The sequence below is a fragment of the Martes martes genome (assembly GCF_963455335.1).
Source record: "Martes martes genome assembly, chromosome: 8".
Classification (NCBI taxonomy): Eukaryota; Metazoa; Chordata; class Mammalia; order Carnivora; family Mustelidae; genus Martes; species Martes martes.
Window position 1 is genome coordinate 80,326,240 of NC_137895.1, and position 10,394 is coordinate 80,336,633.

A 10,394-nucleotide genomic window follows, 5' to 3' on the forward strand; every position below is an offset into this window, starting at 1 on the left:
CTCTTGGTAGATTTTACCTGATACCAGCGCCTAGGTGGCTCAGTGGGTTAAGGCCTCTGCCTTCAGCTCCAGTCATGATCCCAGCGTCCTGGGATCGAGCCCCACATCGGGCTCCCTGCTCAGTGGGGAGCCTGCTTCCTCCTCTCTCTCTCTCTCTCTCTCTCTCTCTGCCTCCCTCTCTGCCTGCTTGTGATCTGTCTGTCAAATAAATAAATAGATTTTACCTGATACCAAAGAAAAGCAAAAAAAAAAAAAAAAAGTAAATTTGAAAAGAGATTGTTTTTAATGGTCAAAAATTATGGACAGCTATAGGTTTTTGTGGAATATCAGGATTTACATAAGCAAATTATTCTTCTTTCCTCAAAACCATTCCCGTCTTCGTATTCTAGATCTTGGTGTCATAATATATGAAATTTACTTTAAAATACTTCAGTGTGGACAGTGTGATGCAAATGTATGTTTGCTTAAAGTACCTTCCAGGGCAGTAAGTTGTCCTGATATAAACTGTCATCTCTTGGGTGGTCATCTAGAAGTTAATATTAGATCAGAAAGGCCACAACTCCAAAGTATCTTCTGTAGTGTTCCAGCTATGCTAATCTGTGATTTGATGTTACTGTATTATATAATGAATGCTGGAAATGAGCTTTCATTGGTGAAAATAATAATATTTAAGTTATGAGGATATTGTAATGACTTTTCCCATTTTTGCACAAACCCAGAATAAAAACCTAGCAAATCCTGTGTCCTATACTCTTAGAGAGGCACTGGAGACTTAATCCCTAGAGGACCCTCAGGGTCCAGCCACTGGATCAGAGGATTCTGACAGTTACTAGAAAGGTGACCACATCCTGCCTCTAAAATTGTGTTTAACTTGCCTCAGATAAACATTTCATACAAGTTGCAGTAAGTCACCTATGAGAGGAGAGAGAGATGGGCTATCATTAAGATTACAAGAGAAGTTGTATGTGCCATTTTATGCCTGCTTAGAAAATGTCTAAGTGTCTAAGTGTGTGGCAGAATTTAAGATCTGCTTTCATTATAACATTCTACTCTTACTGCATAATTAACAGCTAACCTTCATCATCTCAACATTTAGAGACTACATTTATCTGTAAAGGTGCCTAAAGGGGGTACTTCATCAAATTGGGATGGAATTAAACTAAGTATCAGTTACAGAAAGGGATCTGGAAATCCAAACAGATTTGGAGATTTTAAAAAAAAGAAGAAGAAAAAGGAAAACACATGGGTCAAAAAGGAAATCTCAAGAGATCATTTAGAAATATCCTGAAATATGCGAAAATGAAAATTAAACTCATTAAAAAAATTTTTTTAGAATTTTTTTAAAGAGTTTATTTATTTATTTGATAGAGATCACAAGTAGGCAGAGAGGCAGGCAAAGAGAGAGAGAGGGGAAGCAGGCTCCCCACTGAGCAGAGAGCCCGATGTGGGGCCCGATCCCAGGACCCTGGGATCATGACCTGAGCCGAAGGCAGAGGCTTTAACCCACTGAGCCATCTAGGTGCCCCTCATTAAAAATTTTTGTAATGCAGCACAAGCAGTGCTTAAGGGAAATTTGTGGCATTAAATGCATATATAAGAAAAGAAGAAAGATCTAAAATCAATCATCTAAACTTTCTTAAGAAACTATAGAAGGAAGATCAATTTAGACATAAAGCAAAGAGAAAAATAACAAAAATAAAAAACATTAATGATAATGCAAATGGGAAATTAATAGGCAAGCCAATAAAAACCAAATGCTGGTTCTTTGAAAAGAACAATAAAATTGATAAACTTCCAGTTAGACTAGCCAAGAAAAAATGAGAAAAGACATAAATCACCACTGTTGGATGTGAAAAAGGAATCACTACTACTATCATGGATATCCAAAGGGTAATAAAGGAACATGATGAACAATATTATGTCCATAAATTTGATAACATAGATAAGGTTGACTAAGTCTTTAAAGAAACAAACTGCCTAAGTCACACAAGGGTAATTAAATAATTTTAATGGGCTCATACCTGCTAAAGAAACTGAACCAATAATTAAAAACCTTCCAAAACAGAAAGCACCAGGCCCAGATGGTTTTAATAGTGAATTCTACCAAAAATCAAGAAAGAAATTATATCAATTCTCTACAGTATTCATCCAGAAAATAGAAGCCAAGGAAACTTTCATATTTTTTTCCCATGAGGCCAGCATTACTGTAATGCCAAAACCAATTTTAAGATGTTATAAAATAGGAAAACTACAAATTACAGACCAGTATTTTTCATGAACAGAGACGCAAACCATATTAGCAAGTCAACTCCAATAATGTACACTAAGAATTATACACCATGAACAAGTGGGATTTGTCCCAGGTATGCAATACTGATCCAATATTAGAAAATGAAGCAATGTAATCTGCCACACTAATAGGCTAAAGGAAAACATCATGTGATCATATCAATTGATGCAAAAAAAGCACTTGACAAAATCCAATGTTCGTTCATGGTTAAAACTCTCAGCAAATGAGGATTAGAGAGGAATTTCCTCAACCTGACAGAATATTTACAATAAAATCTACAGGTAAAACCATACTTAATCTTAAGAAACAAGAGGCTTTTGCCCTAAGATTAAGAACAAGATGAGCATGTCCCCTCTCCCTATTTCTATTCAACATCATAGTGGAAGCTCTTGCTAGTGCAGTAAGATAAGAAATGGAAATTAAAACTATACAATCTGAGAAATTAAATTGTTTTGTTTGCAGATAACATAATTATCTTTGTAGAAAACCCCAAAGACTCGATTAAAAAAAAAAACAAAAACAAAAAACAAAAAACTCCTCCTAGAACAAATAACCATTTTTAGCAAGGTTGAAGGATAATCAGTCAATATGTAAAAGTCAATTGTTTTTCTATATAACAGTAATAAACACTTGTAATTTAAAATAAAAATCACACTATCATTTATAATAGCTCCTGGAAAATGAAATACTAAGGTATATGGAAAATTTTTAAATTTTAAATCTTAAAAAAATATGTCAAGGACCTACATACAGAAAACTACAAATCTCTGATAAAAGAGCCAAAGAAGATATAAGTAAATGAAGCAATATCCCATAGATATTGCTAAGATGTCAGTTCTTCCCAACTTGATACACATTAACTTTTAACAAAATCCCAGCAATCTATTTTATGAATATTAACAAACTGATTCTAAAGTTTGTGTGGAGAGAAAAAAGAACTAAAATAGCATCACAATACTGAAGAGGAAGAACAAATCTGGAAGACTTCAAGTTACTGAACTGCAAGACTTACTACAAAGCTTCTTTGGTTAATCATGATGTCATAGTAATTGGGGAAAGACAGACACATGGATCAATGTAACAGAGTAGAGACCCCAGAAATAACCCCCAAAAAGCCAACTGATTTTTGAGAAAGGAGCTAAGGGAATTCAATGGCTAAAGGATAATCTTTTCAACAAATAGTGCTGGAAAATTTTGACATTCATATGCAAAAAAATGAATCTAGACCCAATCCATACACAATTTATACAAGACAACTTAAAGTGGATCGTAGACCTACATGTAAAGCTTCTTGAAGAAAACAGGAAAAAAAATCTAGGTGACTTGGGTTTGGCAATAATTTTTTAAACACTAATACTAAAATTATAATCCATGAAAGAAAAAAATAGAGTTTGTTAAAATTAAAAACTTCTGCACTGTGAAATACATTGTTAAGAGTGAAAAGCCATAGACAGAAAAAAAATATCTGCAAAACACAAATCTATCAAAAGACTGGTATCAAAATATACAAAGAACTCTCAAAATTCAAAAATAAGAAAACAAACAACTGACTTAAAAAAAGGACAAAACATCTCAGCAGACACCTGATATACACCTACATAACTGTATACATCTAGAAGATAAACACATGGCAAACAGCTTATAAAAAGGTGCTTAGCATCATTTTTCATTAGGGAATTAAAACAACTGTGAGATAACATTTACATATCTATTGTAATGGTTAAAACTCAAAAGTATAATACCAAATGCTGAGGATGAGGAGCAACAGAAACTCTCATTCATTACTGGTGGGAATGCACACTAGTACAGCCACTTGGGAAGACAGTTTGGCAGTTTCTTACAGAACTAAACATAGTCTTACCATATGTTCCAGACATCACATTGCTAGCTATTTATCCAACTGATTTGAAAACGCAGATCCACAGAAAAACCTATATACAGATATTTATAGCACTTTTATTCATAATTCCAACAACTGGAAGCAACTAAGATATCCTCAATAGGTGAATGTATGAACAATCTGTGGTGTATTCATGGAGTATGCGTTATAAAAATCTATGATAAAAATAAATGAGCTACCATGCCACCAAAAACATATGGATGAATCTTAAGTGCATATAGATAAGTGAAAGAAGCTGGTCTGAAAAGGCCACATACTGTATGATTCAAACTGTTTTTAATACTTGACATTTTGGGAAAAAGTAAAATTATAGAGATGGTAAAAGATCAGTGATTGCCAAGGATTCAAATAAGGGTGGAGAAATGAATAGGCAAAGCACAGGAGATTTTTAGGGCAGTGGAACTATTCTGTATGATACTGTAATGATGGATATATGACTATGTACTCATCAAAACCCACAGAATTTTACAGCACAAAAGGGGACTCTTAATGTATGCAAATTAAAAAATATATTATTTAGGCATTTGGGAGATCCCAAGAAAGAATATAGACTGTGACAGGAGAATATAATTATATTAAAATATATGAAACAACCTCACTGAAGGGGGTGGTGGGCAAATGTGCTAATGTAAATAACTTTGGTAATAGAATTTCATATAAGCATTGTATCCCACAAGGTTAGGGTTTTAACAAATTTGATACAGCTATACATATATATTGGAATAAAACAATCAAGTAAATAGATAGCAGATGGTATAAGCTAGGTTTCTCTCTACTGGAGTGGGAATTCAGAAATAAGCAAGGGAAAGAGGCTAGAATGATCCATATACTAATGGGTTAGAATTGGAGAGAGCCATACGCACTCAGTTTAATTTAATATAGTTACTGAAGGTAACATACAGAAATATTTATATATGTAAATATTTATATAATAATTTATATAATATATATTATATATATTTATATACATATAGAAAATCCACATATTTCTGTATCTATATAGAAAAAATATATATGTGGGTAAGTATACATACATACATGTCTTGGCTCTGTCAACTGAGGACCTAACTAAATGATGCCCCAGTAACAGTGAGCATGCTTAGCACCTAAGTCATGATTTTTAATACCATTCTCTTGTAAAAGGAACTAAGTCTCCGTAGTAAAATGGCTGGTTCTAGGACTGCAGTCAGAAAATATACAAGATGAGCCTGGAACATCTTGCAGTATCAGAAAATAACAAAGTGCTCAAAAAACAAACAACAGTGGGAACCTGGGTGGCTCAGTGGGTTAAAGCCTCTGTTTTCGGCCCAGGTCACGATCCCAGAGTCCTGGGATTGAGTCCCGCGTCGGGCTCTCTGCTCGGCGGGGAGCCTGCTTCCTCCTCTCCCTCTGCCTGCCTCTCTGCCTACTTGTGATCTCTGTCTGTCAAATAAATAAATAAAAATCTTTAAAAAAAACAAACAAACAAACAACAGTAAACACACACACACAACATTGATGAGGTATGTCAAAAGGACACACAGCCAACTGAAAAGCCTCCCAAATGGTTAAAGCTGGAACAATGCAAGCAAAATAATAATAATATAATAATAGTAATAATAAAGAAGTACTGAATTATAGCCCAAAGCATTAAATCTATGAATCCATGCTGATAGAAATAAATAACTGAATGACTCGGTAAATGGGGGGAGAGGGAAAAACAAAACTACCATGAAGAGGAACTTACAATAATCTATGTAGACGCTCCACTTTAAGGAAAAGAGGAGCATTACTCCTCACTCCTTTAATGTGGGCTGTATATAGAAACTTCCTTCTAGGGGGAAGAGTCAAGATGGCGGAGAAGTAGCAGGCTGAGACGACATCAGGTAGCAGGAGATCAGCTAGATAGCTTATCTAACCATTGCGAACACCTACAAATCCAACGGGAAATCGAAGAGAAGAAGAGCAACAATTCTAGAAAGAGAAAATCGATCACTTTCTAAAAGGTAGGACCTGCGGAGAAGTGAATCCAAAGCGAGGGGAAGACAGACCGTGGGAGGAGGGGCTGGCTCCCGGCAAGTGGCGGAGCAACAGAGCACAAAATCAGGACTTTTAAAAGTCTGCTCCATGGAGGGACATCGCTCCAGAGGCTAAACCGGGGGGAAGCCCACGTAGGGTCAGCGTAACCCCAAGTCCTGCAGGGTCACAGAAGGACGGGGGATGTCTGAGTGTCGCAGAGCTCGCAGGTATTAGAGCGGGGAAGCCGGCTCCAGCAACAAAGCCGAGGAGTGAGCTCTCAGCTCGGGGTTACCTTGAGCCCATCGCAGGCTGGATGGGCTCAGAGCGCAGCCGGAGGCCATGGAGATGGAAGCGACCGGGCACTTTTCTCCAGGTGAAAGCAATTGAGCGCTTTCCTCCAGGCGCAACCAGAGGCCAGGGAGGCAGGGGTGGTTGGGCGCTTTTCTCTGAGGGCGCACTGAGGAGCGGGACCCCGAGCTCTTGGCTCCTCCAGGCCAGAGATTGGGAGGCGACCATCTTCATTCCTGTCCTCCGGAACTCGACGGAAAGTGCTCAGGGAACAAAAGTTCCCAAAAGCAAACCCAAGCAGATTACTTAGCCCGGCCCCTGGTAAGGGCGGTACAATTCCGCCTTCGGCAAAGACACTTGAGAATCACTACAACAGGCCCCTCCCCCAGAAGATCAACAAGAAACCCAGCCAAGACCAACTTCACTCACCAAGAACAGCGGAATTCTAGAGGAGGAGAAAGCAAATATTATCTGGACAAAATGACAAGGCGGAAAAACTCACCACAAAAAAAAGAACAAGAGGCAGTACCGAAGGCTGGAGACCTAATCAATATGGACATTGGTAATATGACAGATCTAGAGTTCAGAATGACGATTCTCAAGGTTCTAGCCAGGCTTGAAAAAGGCATAGAAGATATTAGAGAAACCCTCTCCAGAGAGATAAAAGCCCTTTCTGGAGAAATAAAAGAACAAAACTCTAACCAAGTTGAAATCAAAAAAGCTATTAATGAGGTGCAATCAAAAATGGAAGCTCTTACTGCTAGGATAAATGAGGCAGAAGAAAGAATTAGTGACATAGAAGACCAAATGACAGAGAATAAAGAAGCTGAGCAAAAGAGAGACAAACAAATACTGGACCACGAGGGGAGAATTCGAGAGATAAGCAACACCATAAAACGACACATTAGAATAACTGGAATTCCAGAAGAAGAAGAAAGAGAGAGGGGAGCAGAAGGTATATTGGAGACAATCTTAGCATCCAGGAGATGCTAGGAACGCCCCTCAAAATCAATAAAAATAGGTCCACACCTCATCACCTGATAGTAAAATTTACAAGTCTTAGCGACAAAGAGAAAATCCTGATAGCAGCCCAGGAAAAGAAGTCCGTAACATACAAGGGTAAAAACATTAGATTGGCAGCGGACCTATCCACAGAGACCTGGCAGGCCAGAAAGAACTGGCATGATATATTCAGAGCACTAAACGGGAAAAACATGCAGCCAAGAATACTATATCCGGCTAGGCTTTCATTGAAAATAGAAGGAGAGATAAAAAGCTTCCAGGACAAACAAGAGCTGAAAGAATTTGCAAACACCAAACCAGCTCTACAGGAAATATTGAAAGGGGTCCTCTAAGCAAAGAGAGACCCTAAAAGTAGTAGATCAGAAAGAAACAGAGACAATATACAATAACAGTCACCTTACAGGCAATACAATGGCACTAAATTCATATCTCTCAATAGTTACCCTGAATGTTAATGGGCTAAATGCCCCAATCAAAAGACACAGGGTATCAGAATGGATAAAAAAACAAAACCCATCAATATGCTATCTACAAGAAACTCATTTTAGACCCGAAGACACCTCCAGATTTAAAGAGAGGGGGTGAAAAACAATGTACCATGCTAATGGGCATCAGAAGAAAGCTGGGGTGGCAATCCTTATATCAGATCAATTAGACTTTAAGCCAAAGACTATAATAAGAGATGAGGAAGGACACTATATCCTACTCAAAGGGTCTGTCCAACAAGAAGACCTAACAATCTTATATATCTATGCCCCTAACATGGGAGCAGCCAACTATATAAACCAATTAATAACAAAATCAAAGAAACACATCGACAGTAATACAATAATAGTAGGGGACTTTAACACTCCCCTCACTGAAATGGACAGATCATCTAAGCAAAAGATCAACAAGGAAATAAAGGCCTTAAATGACACATTGGACTAGATGGACATCACAGATATATTCAGAACATTCCATCCCAAAGCAACAGAATATACAGAATATACATTCTTCTCTAGTGCACATGGAACATTCTCCAGAATAGACCACATCCTGGGTCATAAATCAGGTCTCAACTGGTATCAAAAGATTGGGATGATTCCCTGCATACTTTCAGACCACAATGCTCTGAAGCTAGAACTCAATCACAAGAGGAAATTTGGAAAGAACGCAAATACATGGAGACTAAACAGCATCCTTCTAAAGAATGAATGGGTCAACCAGGAAACTAAAGAAGAATTTAAAAAAATCATGGAAACAAATGATAATGAAAACACAGCGGTTCAAAATCTGTGGGACACAACAAAGGCAGTCCTGAGAGGAAAATATATAGCGGTACAAACCTTTCTCAAGAAACAAGAAAGGTCTCAAATACACAACCTAACCCTACACCTAAAGGAGCTGGAGAAAGAACAACAAAAAAAGCCTAAACCCAGCAGGAGAAGAGAAATCATAAAGATTAGAGCAGAAATCAATGAAATAGAAACTAAAAAAACAATAGAACAAATCAACAAAACTAGGAGCTGGTTCTTTGAAAGAATTAATAAGATTGACAAACCCCTGGCCAGACTTATCCAAAAGAAAAGAGAAAGGACCCAAATAAATAAAATCATGAATGAAAGAGGAGAGATCACAACCAACACTAAAGAAATACAAACAATTATAAGAACATACTACGAGCAACTCTACGCCAACAAATTTGACAATCTGGAAGAAATGGATACATTTCTAGAGACGTATAAACTACCACAACTGAACCAGGAAGAAATAGATAACCTGAACAGACCCATAACCAGTAAGGAGATTGAAACAGTCATCAAAAATCTCCAAACAAACAAAAGTCCAGGACCAGACGGCTTCCCAGGGGAATTCTACCAAATATTTAAAGAAGAATTAATTCCTATTCTCCTGAAACTGTTTCAAAAAATAGAAATGGAAGGAAAACTTCCAAACTCATTCTATGAGGCCAGCATCACCTTGATCCCAAAACCAGACAAGGTTCCCATCAAAAGGAGAATTACAGACCAATATCTTTGATGAACACAGATGCAAAATTCTCACCAAAATACTGGCCAATAGGATCCAACAGTACATTAAAAGGATTATTCACCACGACCAAGTGGGATTTATTCCAGGGCTGCAAGGTTGTTTCAACATCCGCAAATGCATCAATGTGATACATTAATAAAAGAAATATTAAGAACCATATGATACTCTCAATAGATGCTGAAAAAGCATTTGACAAAGTGCAGCATCCTTCCTGATTAAAACTCTTCAAAGTATAGGGATAGAGGGAACATACCTCAATGTTATCAAAGCCATCTATGAAAAATCCACTGCAAATATCATTCTCAATGGAGAAAAACTGAAAGCTTTTCCGCTAAGGTCAGGAATATGGCAGGGATGTCCATTATCACTACTGCTATTCAACATAGTACTAGAAGTCCTAGCCTCAGCAATCAGACAACAAAAAGAAATTAAAGGCATCCAAATTGGCAAAGAAGAAGTCAAACTATCACTCTTTGCAGATGATGTGATACTATATGCGGAAAACCCAAAAGACTCCACTCCAAAACTGCTAGAACTTGTACAGGAATTCAGTAAAGTGCCAGGATATAAAATCAATGCACAGAAATCAGTTGCATTTCTTTACACCAACAACAAACAGAGGAAAGAGAAATTAAGGAGTCAATCCCATTTACAATTGCACCCAAAATCTTAAGATACCTAGGATTTAACCTAACCAAAGAGGCAAAGAATCTATACTCAGAAAACTATAAAGTACTCATGAAAGAAATTGAGGAAGACACAAAGAAATGGAAAAATGTTCCATGCTCCTGGATTGGAAGAAGAAATATTGTGAACATGTCTAGGCTACCTAAAGCAATCTACACATTTAATGCAATCCCT